The sequence below is a fragment of the Lampetra fluviatilis genome, chromosome 15, assembly GCF_964198595.1.
Source record: "Lampetra fluviatilis chromosome 15, kcLamFluv1.1, whole genome shotgun sequence".
NCBI lineage: Eukaryota > Metazoa > Chordata > Hyperoartia > Petromyzontiformes > Petromyzontidae > Lampetra > Lampetra fluviatilis.
Genome location: NC_136289.1, coordinates 7,093,520 through 7,104,211, shown reverse-complemented (window position 1 = coordinate 7,104,211; position 10,692 = coordinate 7,093,520).

Here is a 10,692-nt window from a genome sequence, read left to right as displayed (position 1 = left end):
TCTTATCCGGGTCCTTCGGTTTTTTCCCTCCACATTTTGAATTATGCGTTTGGAATATAATTGCCTGCTATACATTTCCACGTAAGGCCACTGTTGCGCTATAATATTTGGCCATGTGTCTTTTGAAAAAAGAGCTATGTAGCTCAGTGGGCCTTACGTTATAAAATAGTTTTATTTATACACATAGTTTATAGTTTCACGGCGGCAAGATGTGTGAGATGGTGTGGTTGGGACATGACCGGCACGGGGAGGGCACAACGAGACGGGAGAGGGCCTCCAGTCAGCAGAATGGGCCGGGCGTTAGTGCAGCTGCCAGCTTTCAGTCACTCTTTTGACGCCACCAAAGACGGTGGCTGCTGTGTCACGGACTTGCGCCGCAGGGGGTCGCCGAGGTTGGTGTCGGCGTGAAATCTTTATAGAGCAGCGAATGGTATGAAGGAACACTATATATATACACACACACACGGTGGATTGGGGCACTTCATTGGTTCCCCATGTAAGCCCCAGAATCCCTATAATGGCCTATGGGAGAGACCCACAATGCATTGCCATGCGTAGTTTTGAATGTAGTAACCATCTGCTGCATTTCCCGCTGAGTTCATTTTGTCCTGCCGCAGTCGCATCTCGCGATTTGCCGGAATGTGTAATCCCGTTGCCACTGAGAGGAATGCGTTGCAGAGAAAGCAGCTGCAAACGTGGTGTGGCCAAAACCCGGTACGTTTGCGCGCGCGCGCGTGCGTGCCTATGTGCGTTTGATTGTGTGTACGTAAGTGCGCGCCCTGGGATTACGGGCTGCGGTGTGAGAGTCAAGCAGGTGTCCCGCCAAGCACTGCCAACTCGGTTGTCATCGCATGACATTGAGAGCCAACACTACGTTGCAGAAATATCCACATCCAAAAATTCGACAAAGCATCGTTGCAATTGGTTTATTTGTTTGGAATATGTTCAATCAAGACGGGGCCGCCAAAATGAAAGCGCAGCGTCTCATTAAATGTGTCAATGACCAAGTCATCCAAAATGCCCAATGATCTTGCTGGATCTCAGAGATCGCGCTGGGATGGGCGACCACCATGCACTGCACGGGTTTTATAGACGATGGGGCTACGTGGTTGGCAGCAGATGGCAGTGCAACAACATTCATTGTTGTGCTGTACTATCCCCCCCCCCTATGTTCCTCACCTTCACCAACCCACACGGACCAGCAAGCTGAAGATGAACTAACAACCTCCATGTCCCGCACGCTATGGGAAGGCCCTAATCTAGCAGCGGATTGACAATTTACATCTACAATTGTACAATTGTAACATTTGACCTGTGTGAAAAATAGCAGGCCTACACGAGTGCCTATCCGATGCTGGTGCGCTTTGATTTAACGTCTTTCAGCAGTGCCACCTGGTTGGTGGCAAGTAAAATTAACCGGGAGCTTAGAGGCAGCATTTAATTCTCGTCAATTATAAAATGACTCTATCCTCTTGGGAACACACATTCTCATGCCTCCGGATCACGACTGGAGTCGTGGGACAGGAGACGAATAGGCACAGGTGCCAAAGCCGAGGGCTTATCAAATGAATGTCCTCTGATGCACGGCCGTGGATTACAGGATTATGACATTGAAAAGGCAGATACCTGTGCAGGCTCCTTTATCGGAGCGCAGATTCTCTCCAAAGCTGCAATCGCTCGCGCCTGCAGGAACTGCACTGTTGTAGCTGAAAAGGATTTCTCCAACATCGCGATGTGCTAATGTCAAGAATAAAATGAAAGCACACCGCAAACGCAGTTATTTCGGGAGGGAACCCAATTTAAGCCGAAACTTGTTTACAAGGTTCACCAATGTAATTTCACATGAAATTTAAACAGACTGAACAAGAGCTAGCTATGTGCGTGCAGTAGAGTTCATTTATGAGTGAAATAAGGAATGTACTTATAAGCCAGGAGATGTGATACGTTAATGGGTCAACCATGCAAGAGTTTTGTGTGCAGTCAGCATTTCAAACTCAAGAATGTACCTATTAAAACATGTATTTATTGACTTAATCAAACGGCGTTGGGAAAGGTGAACAACATGAACACAATCATTCATATTTATGTGTTGGGGGGGGGAGGAATTAAAACTATATGCACAGCAGCATCAGAACGAATCGTTGTTCGGAGATGAGATTAGTCTGGTTGTCTCAGCCACTTATCTCCGTACGCCTTTGATGGAACGCTTTTGTTAAGAGTGGGTCACCGGGTCATAAGTCCAAATTAACCTCCACCTTTAACAAGGCTTGCTACGCACGATGAACAGCGCCTCTTTAGAACTGCCACGTTTTCAGTGCAACAGAAGCTTCCTTGTGTCGAGGTATTTTAGTGAGAAACAAGGCCAATAATGTGTACGCTATGCAGTCGATTCGATCACATGTGGTGCTTGTGTGAATATTTTAATCTTATATAAATGGAAAAACTACCGTGACTGCAATAAAATTATAGAAAAATTAAAAATGGCAACGCAATTATATAAAACAAAATCTGCAAATGTTTATGTGAACAAATTTCGATTCAAAGCTTTCGTGACTGCAGGGATTCATGTTCTTGGTTCTTTCGGTAAAGGCACGTAGAAGGGAAAGTAATAAAATAATAAAAATAAAACATAACAAAATAATTCTCACGACGTTTCGGCCACAACGCAAGCAGCCGTCCTCAGGTGAAGACCAGGTCTGTCGGGGAGACAGCATCTGACCTGGTCTTCACCTGAGGACGGCTGCTTGCGTTGTGGCCGAAACGTCGTGAGAATTATTTAATTATGTTCTATTTTTATTATTTTATTATTTCCCTTCTACGTGACTTTACCGAAAGAACCAAGAAGATTTATGTGATCAGTGTTGCCACTCTGGGCATTGGAATGTGTTTAAATAACAATTAATACTAGGATTTTAAAACAGACTTTTTGTTAATGGTGTAAAACGTTTGTGTATGTGCAAAAATTTCAAACCAAATTATTACATCGTCTTGAAAGTACATCAGACAGGATTATCAGTGACCGCATGCAATAGTTTCTGTATAGTATGCACTCGTTGGTGCCTAAGAAACTCACAATGATTACACGAATAATGATTATACAAGTGGCATAACGACCATCGGTCACTCATCTGTAACACAAGGCCACTGGTATTGCAAGCTGCAGCGAGGAAAGATTGGCACAAGAGTGGGCAGAGAGGCATTCGACGCGTTTAAAACATGACCTTGGCCTCTTGAAATAGTGCAAAGATCATAGATTGTGGCCCCGGAAACTGGCACAGCTGCGCAGATCAGAGGGGGCTTTCTTTGTCCCAGCACCATGCTTGAACCGTCACCTTTCGTAACCCTCACACACAGCAGTCTGAGCCCCAGCCTCATCCCGCACCCCCCCCTCCACGTCCCTGAACTCCAGTACCAATCCCTTCTCCACGAGACTCGCAGTGAGAAAGCACGGGCATTGTTTGGGAGCTCTTAACATTCACAGACACACAAAAAAACAGAGGAAAGAGAAAGCACGGACTTGTTTGATCCGTTGGGCTGAAGTCAGCTTAGGCCTGTGTGAGGGAGGATGCCCTGCGTCTCTTCAATCGGTAAAGCCTCGTGAAATTCCACTCACAGCAACTACCCCATCGGTCCGCCTCCCTCTGGGCCTTTGTTAGCATAAAGTCCAACCCTAGCTGGATTTTATATTCGAGTTTTAATATTCTCCTCGCAATAGAATGCCACAAATCAATGCTACGCGTTGATTATAATAAATCTAGTCGACCGTATTACTTTATACATAAATACTACATTTTGAGTTTTAATTAACAAATGACTTTGACTGCAGTAATTACTCATTGAAATCCTGCACAAGGAATGACTGCCTGCACTGGTTATATATGTGTTAGACGATTTAACCAAGCACTGGGTTAACACATTGCGACTGGTCCAATTACAGTATTGCGACACGACTGAAGCTCACCTGGGCCAATTAGAATGGGAAGAAAGCATTTATTGGCTGCCTGTTGTAGCAATCAATGAAACGGACCATTGACCAATCATTATAAAATCAACTACTTAGATTAGCTAATGGGAAAACCATTGCTTTCAAAATCTCCATTGAACAACTGACACGGCTAAAAGCCTGATGTGATTGTCGCCTGAAAGCACACGATGAATGTTGAGGCAAGTTATACAAAGTAGTTGATGAAACAAAAAAGTTGATTTAAAAAATCACACCCACTGGCTGGTATGAATGTTTGTTTTAGATGAGGCTGTGGCAATCGAGTGAGTCAATGAAGCCTCAGGTGGACATCTGCGTTTGTTATTTTTTCTTTTTGGGGGGGACTTTCCCCAGATATTTATTCTGTGCTTTCAGTATTTTGGTCATTTATTAATCAATTTGACAATCTTACAGAGCAGTGCACCCTGTTTGTCAGAAAATGGCCATGGAGGAAAATAGGGTTTCTCTCCGAAATATGCATCAAATTAGCTTTTAAAAAATTAATTACACAGTATGGGTAGCATTTTGCCCATAAAATGTGCTGAGAATGTTAGTCACATGACAGTGGGACCAATATTTTTAATTCTCAGAACTGTAATTTAGTCAAATTAAGTGCACAGCCAAATTGAATGTAATAGTTTTGGCTACCATGATGACGCCATCAACTTGCTCCACTTGAGAAGCAAATTTCATCATATATTGTGCAAATATATAAATGTGTCATTAAACCCGCCCCCACCGGACACAGCCAATTCGTAAGGCTTGTCACGTAAACAGAACGTGCTACTAATACCAGTGTGTTGGAGAGCAAAGCCACAACAATTACGATCTGAGTACGACGTTTCGCCAGTAATTACAACTAGCTTCATCAGGCGACAGCCAGATTCGTGGAGAAAGCCTCCTGTTTCGTTCCTTAAATAAAAGGGTAGATGTGACGACGTTACTTGAGAGCCCTTCTTGTGCAAAGGGGGGGGGGAGATAAATGAATGCATAAAATAGACAATAGGTATCAATTGTCTTTGGCGTATTCATGTGGTAATCAACGCACATCATGCACGCACGTTGTTCTTGTACCTCCTGTCGTTTGCGTGCAATAACATAGCAGCGCCTGTTATTGTCTGCGAACAGGTGATCCCCATTGATGTATGGTGGCCTGTATAGGCATGCATTTAAACAATGTATTATTTTATGATTCGCTTCCAAGCAACACTAAGCCTGTGTGCTTGGATTCACGCCCAAGGTCTCAGTGTTGCCTGTTCAGTGCCCTGAACTCTGAGCCACCCAGCCACCGTGGTCACAACTCTTGTGCACCAAATTAGAGACGTGGAAGGAGTGACGCCCGATAAAGACTAGCGATGGAGTGCCAGCCAAAGGTCGGAGCTTGCCTCAAGAACACATCGGCCATAGAGATCGAGTGGTAAGATCAGCTCGTGTTCAAGAGACAGATGGATTGTTCCATTGCTATAGAGCACGAGGGATGGCGATCATCCAGCAGTGGATAGATAACGGCTGATGATGAACTTTCACCCGTATTGTTTTCTTTGTGTTTGTCCCAGATATGCATTTTACACGACCGCGTGTTATCTCAGTGGGCTCTCACGCGGTTCGAAATATCCATCATCTGTCGTTCAATAAATCCCATTTGATGAAAAATCATCACTGCAGAAAATGTGTGAGTGTGATATATTGTGCCAAATAATGAAAGCAAGTTAAAGCCCGAGCAAAATTTGATCACCACTTTCTCCCACTACCACATAATCTACCACAAATCAATTAATCAAAGTAGCACGGACCAATCAATCACATTCAATGAAATAATTACTGCAGAAATGTGACAATGTAATATACGTTTTTACATGAATAGTTCCATACTCATTTAAAATTAGATCCACGGTCAATAGAAGTATCGTCCTAAATTAATATATTTGTAAAAACATTGTTTTAATTTACTGCCTTTTGAAAATTCCACTGCTGAATGAAGGCCTCCGCGCACCATGTTGGCTGCAAGGATTGTTTGACCATACTTCACTAATCTTCTTGGTTCTTTCGGTAAAGTCACGTAGAAGGGAAATAATAAAATAATAAAAATAAAACATAATAACATTCTCACGACGTTTTGGCCACAACGCAAGGACGGCTGCTTGCGGTGTGGCCGCAACGTCGTGAGAATTTTATTTTATTATGTTTTATTTTTATTATTGTATTATTTCCCTTCTACGTGACTTCACCGAAATAACCAAGAAGATGAATTCCTGCAGTCACGAAAGCTTTAAATCGAAATTCATACTTCACTGAGTCTGGGAAAAGACAAGACGAATAAACTTTCAGCTTTATTGTTTTACAAAAAAAAACTAAAGATACATTCCGAAGCTGAAATATCGCAACTTTCCACGAGTTCGAGAATGCATTTTTAAACAATTAGCGAAGCATGCTTTGAAGCTGCCGTGCTCGCTGGGGAAAAGAGGGTGTCACGGGGAAAATAAAAGGGCATTAATTTGTACAAACACACAAAAAGGGATAAAGCACTCAGATGCCAGAACAAACACATGCAGCCGCATCCTTAGATGCCCCGTCCAGCGGTGACATCATTCAGCCGCTCCGTTTGTTGTTTGCGCGGTCCGTGCATTTTTCAACATTTTTGTGATTTCCTATCCATGCAATGAATGGCCATGTGTAATGTGTAAACCACAAGACTGCGAAAGTGTACTCCAGTCCGAGTAGTGGTGCTTATACTATTATGCATGGTGTTTCATTTCATGTGAATTTAGATATTCTCATAGCTGTCAACCCATACGGTCTATCCCGTATTCTTGTATAAGGAAATTGAGTTTTCAGGTCCATACGGCGTATAGCCGTGTCAATTCCGGCAACATTTTTTCGTCTATTTTTTGTGTTTCTCCCTTGTGATTGAATTTTCTAGGATGAACGTTTAAATTTATAAGGGCACAGGGTGACCAATAAAGTCTGAATTGGTCTGTAATAAGGTAGGCACTGACAAGGGGTTGACAGGTTTGTATTCTGTTTGTTAATTGTCAGTTTGTTTTCTTCCACATTTCTGGTTGTTTTTAACAAAATAAACACATACTGTATACCATTGTACGTAACATATCTGTCTGGTTTAAAATATATATGTCAATGAAATCTATTTCAACAAAATAGATATTTATTGTACCATGGGATATACTTTGAAAGCACTCTCCTTCACCTATGTATTTATTCAACCATAATATTTATTCATATTCTATGGGTCTTTCGGTAAAGCCACGTCGGTAGAAAAAAAAATATATCACGACGTTTCGATCGCAACACGAGCAATCGTCTTCAGGTGGCTTTACCGAAAGACCCATAGAATACGTATTCCTGCAGTCACGAAAGCTTTAAGTCAAGATTCAACAATATTGTACACAAAGCAGCACAGGGAGGTGCATTCCTGATATCACGCTGAGAGGCAGAAAGAGGAACGCATGGTTCATACAACAATCCCAAGTTAGAGACATCGTATTGTCTGTTTAGAAATGTGTTGTCTTGACAAGGCGCGTCGCTCGGATGGTACGATGGACAAGACGGCCGATACTCTGTGTTGTGCTTCGTTCGCACCGCACGTAGCCAACCGTGCCCATTGGAGGTGCCGCTCCAATACTGCCGACGGAGTGGCAGCCAAAGGCGTGTGCACACCTGCGACGGAGACTCCTGTGGACATGGAGCGATGAGATCGGCGCATGTTGCAGGAACTAGACCAGGGGTCGGCAACCAAAATAACAAGAAGAGCCATTTCTTTCCAATTCGGTACAAAATTCAGTATTTCAAGAGCCGCAATGCATCTATGTACATACGTACATATCGTCAAGAAGCAGCCCGTAAAGAGCCGCATGCGGCTCCGGAGCCGTAGGTTGCCGACCCCTGAACTAGACCGTGAGGGATGGTGACGAATCGGGGGAGGCCTTGATCCAGCTGTGGATAAATCATGGCTGCCTGAAAATTACGATGACAGTGTTACAATGCAATCATAGTTTGCGTGAATTGGTATTATTCGTGTATATTTTCCGAATGTTTTAGATCAATGTCGCTGATTATATTCTAATATTCGCATTGTATTGGGGTGCCACGGTGGCGAGATGTTACTTGGTTTGCAGGAGGTTCGTGGGTTCGATCCCGACCCTGACGCCTGTATATTTTTAGTTAGCATGTTCTCTCCCTGGTTGTGTGGATTTTTCTCCGGGTCCTCCGGTTTATCCCTCCACATTTAGAAACGTGCGTTTAAAGAATTTGGCTGCTACAAATTCCCACATGATAAGCCACTACGTTGAGTAATGATTTGTGGCCAGGTCACTTCTGAAAAAAGCTATAAAAAGCTGAGTGGGCCTTCCAGGTAAAATAAACAAAGTTTAGTTTTGTATTTTTCACATGCTCAAAATGTTATACGGTAACGTTCAGTCGTGTTGCGGATTTTGTAAAATTGTGGCACCACCACGCTCAATGAACGGCAGCAAAGACACATCAATCTGTCACAGTACCTTGTAAAATAGTTGGCACGCTTAGCAAATGCAGAAAGAAAAGTGCTACTTGCCTCCTGGTATAATGATCCTGTAAAATATAGCCCGTCCTTAAAACACTTCCAATTGCTCACGTGACACACTGACAACCTGCAATCAGCCAAAACGGCGCAATGTCCGAAAATGATTATTTTTTAAAGTGAACACTTGACGGGCAATTTAGAAGGCATCGGCTGTCGAGTGCAGTCGGTTTCATTCCAGCACAATGTACCCATTAAAACCTCCGTCTGGTTGACACAGCCTAATTGGAGATGCCCTGGTGGTTCTGGGGGGGGGTGGTTGGTCATAACAGAGGCAGATGTCCTACCTTCCTGTGTGCGAGGCTATGAGTGGCGTGCAATAAACACGCGGGAGCTGACATTTTATTGCATTCATAAATACGCATTGTGTGAAGAAAAGCATTGCATTTTTTAGCAAAGTTGTCGTCGAATGAACAGTACATCGAATGAACAACGGAAGGTCCACAATTCCAATGGTGGTGCTGAGCCGGTGGTGGAATTTCCGCATTTCATGGCAAGAAGTCAGTTTAATTTAACACGTAGGCTTTCGCGACCAATATTATTCATAATATAGGTTTTTGGGTCAGATCGCGTTATTTATTTCTAAATTTATAAATAACGTGATCTGACCCAAAAACCTATATTATGAAGAAGTCAGTTTGTCGACGGAATGACGACGACTGTCGACTTCCAACAAAAGCGGCACTTGTTTTTAATCAGCCCAAGTGGAATGATAGGCTCAGTCAATTCTCAACCTCCGATTGTTACTTGTACATTCTAAACTTAAATGTACAAAATGCAATAATACAATAAAATAAATAGACAGGGCTTTTCGGTATAATGTACAGCCCTTTGTGAACCCACTGCTATGTAATGCAAAGTCAGTTGTGAGAATAGTTTGACTTTACTTCCCCTTGCTAGTCACTGCTGGTTGGATGAATAACCCAGAACCAGTTCAGTTATCAATGACGTTAGCCGTGGAAATGAATTGAACTCGGGTTACAAGTTTACGCTGTTAAAATGGCTCGATCCACTTTGGTTGCAGTAGAATCTTAAAGCAGTTCATGTGTAGATTTCACATGCAGTCTAAACAAGCCTCGCAACTTTGCCAGTCGCAAACACAAACGAATGCAACGAGAATAAGCCAACCTCCCTGCGTGAATTCGCACAAGAATCACTTTTTTATTTTAAATTCCCCTCGAAGTGCTCTTTCATTTTTGTTCACCGTTTATTTGCGTTGAGTATGCAAAAAATGCCGATTTTATTTTCTTCCAACCAACCAACCAACATAGCAGGGAATTGTAACAAAAAAATAAACTTGGTGCCTTCAAACACGATTTCTGCCGGCGTGCCTGTGATCTCACACGGACCAACGTCTCTCTCGCTCAGCTTGCCTTCAAAGCGGTTACCCCAGAGGGCTTCTGTTCGTTGGAGAGGCCCTCCAAAGAACAACTTTTTGCAGTTTTTATTTTGTCGTTCGGCAGGTAAATTAATGGGCTATCGTAAAGGGGTGATACATCAAAGCCACTTTTCTCCCTGTGGGTGCCCTCGCGTCTCGTTGTGTCCGACGTGGCGACACTCCTCCCACTTTGCTTCCCCCTTGAGTTGTCTCATCAGAACCCCGCGACCGCGTGTCCGTTCGTGCTGCTGGCCACTGGCCACGTCTCACGGTGATCACTCCGCGGCAGTTCAGTTCAAAGGGGACGATGTCGTCCACTCCACGCGAGGAAGGAAGCCACTGGAGCTATGCAATTTTACATCGAGATCTAAAACCCATTTCTTTAGAAGTGCTTTTTGTGCTTAGTTTGTTATCCTTCCCCCGCACCTCCGATTGGTATTGCTGGCAACGTGCGATGCGAAAAAAGTTCAACATGCATACGTACACTCTGCCTTTTATTTACTTATTTCCAATCCTGAGTGTCACAACTGTGAGGATGCCAGGAGATAACAGCAGCGTAGACTATCGACGGATTGCATCTGTCTGTGTGAGGCTTTCAGTGTTACCCCTGCCTATGTGTGGGCTTTCACCAGGGGCCTCTGGTTTCCTTACCACATCGAAGCAATGGCATTGGCAATCCAGGGTCCTCCTGACAACAAAAAGTCTTGAGACTCAATGATGTTTTTTTCTGTGTAAATAAAGGGGCATTATTATTGGATA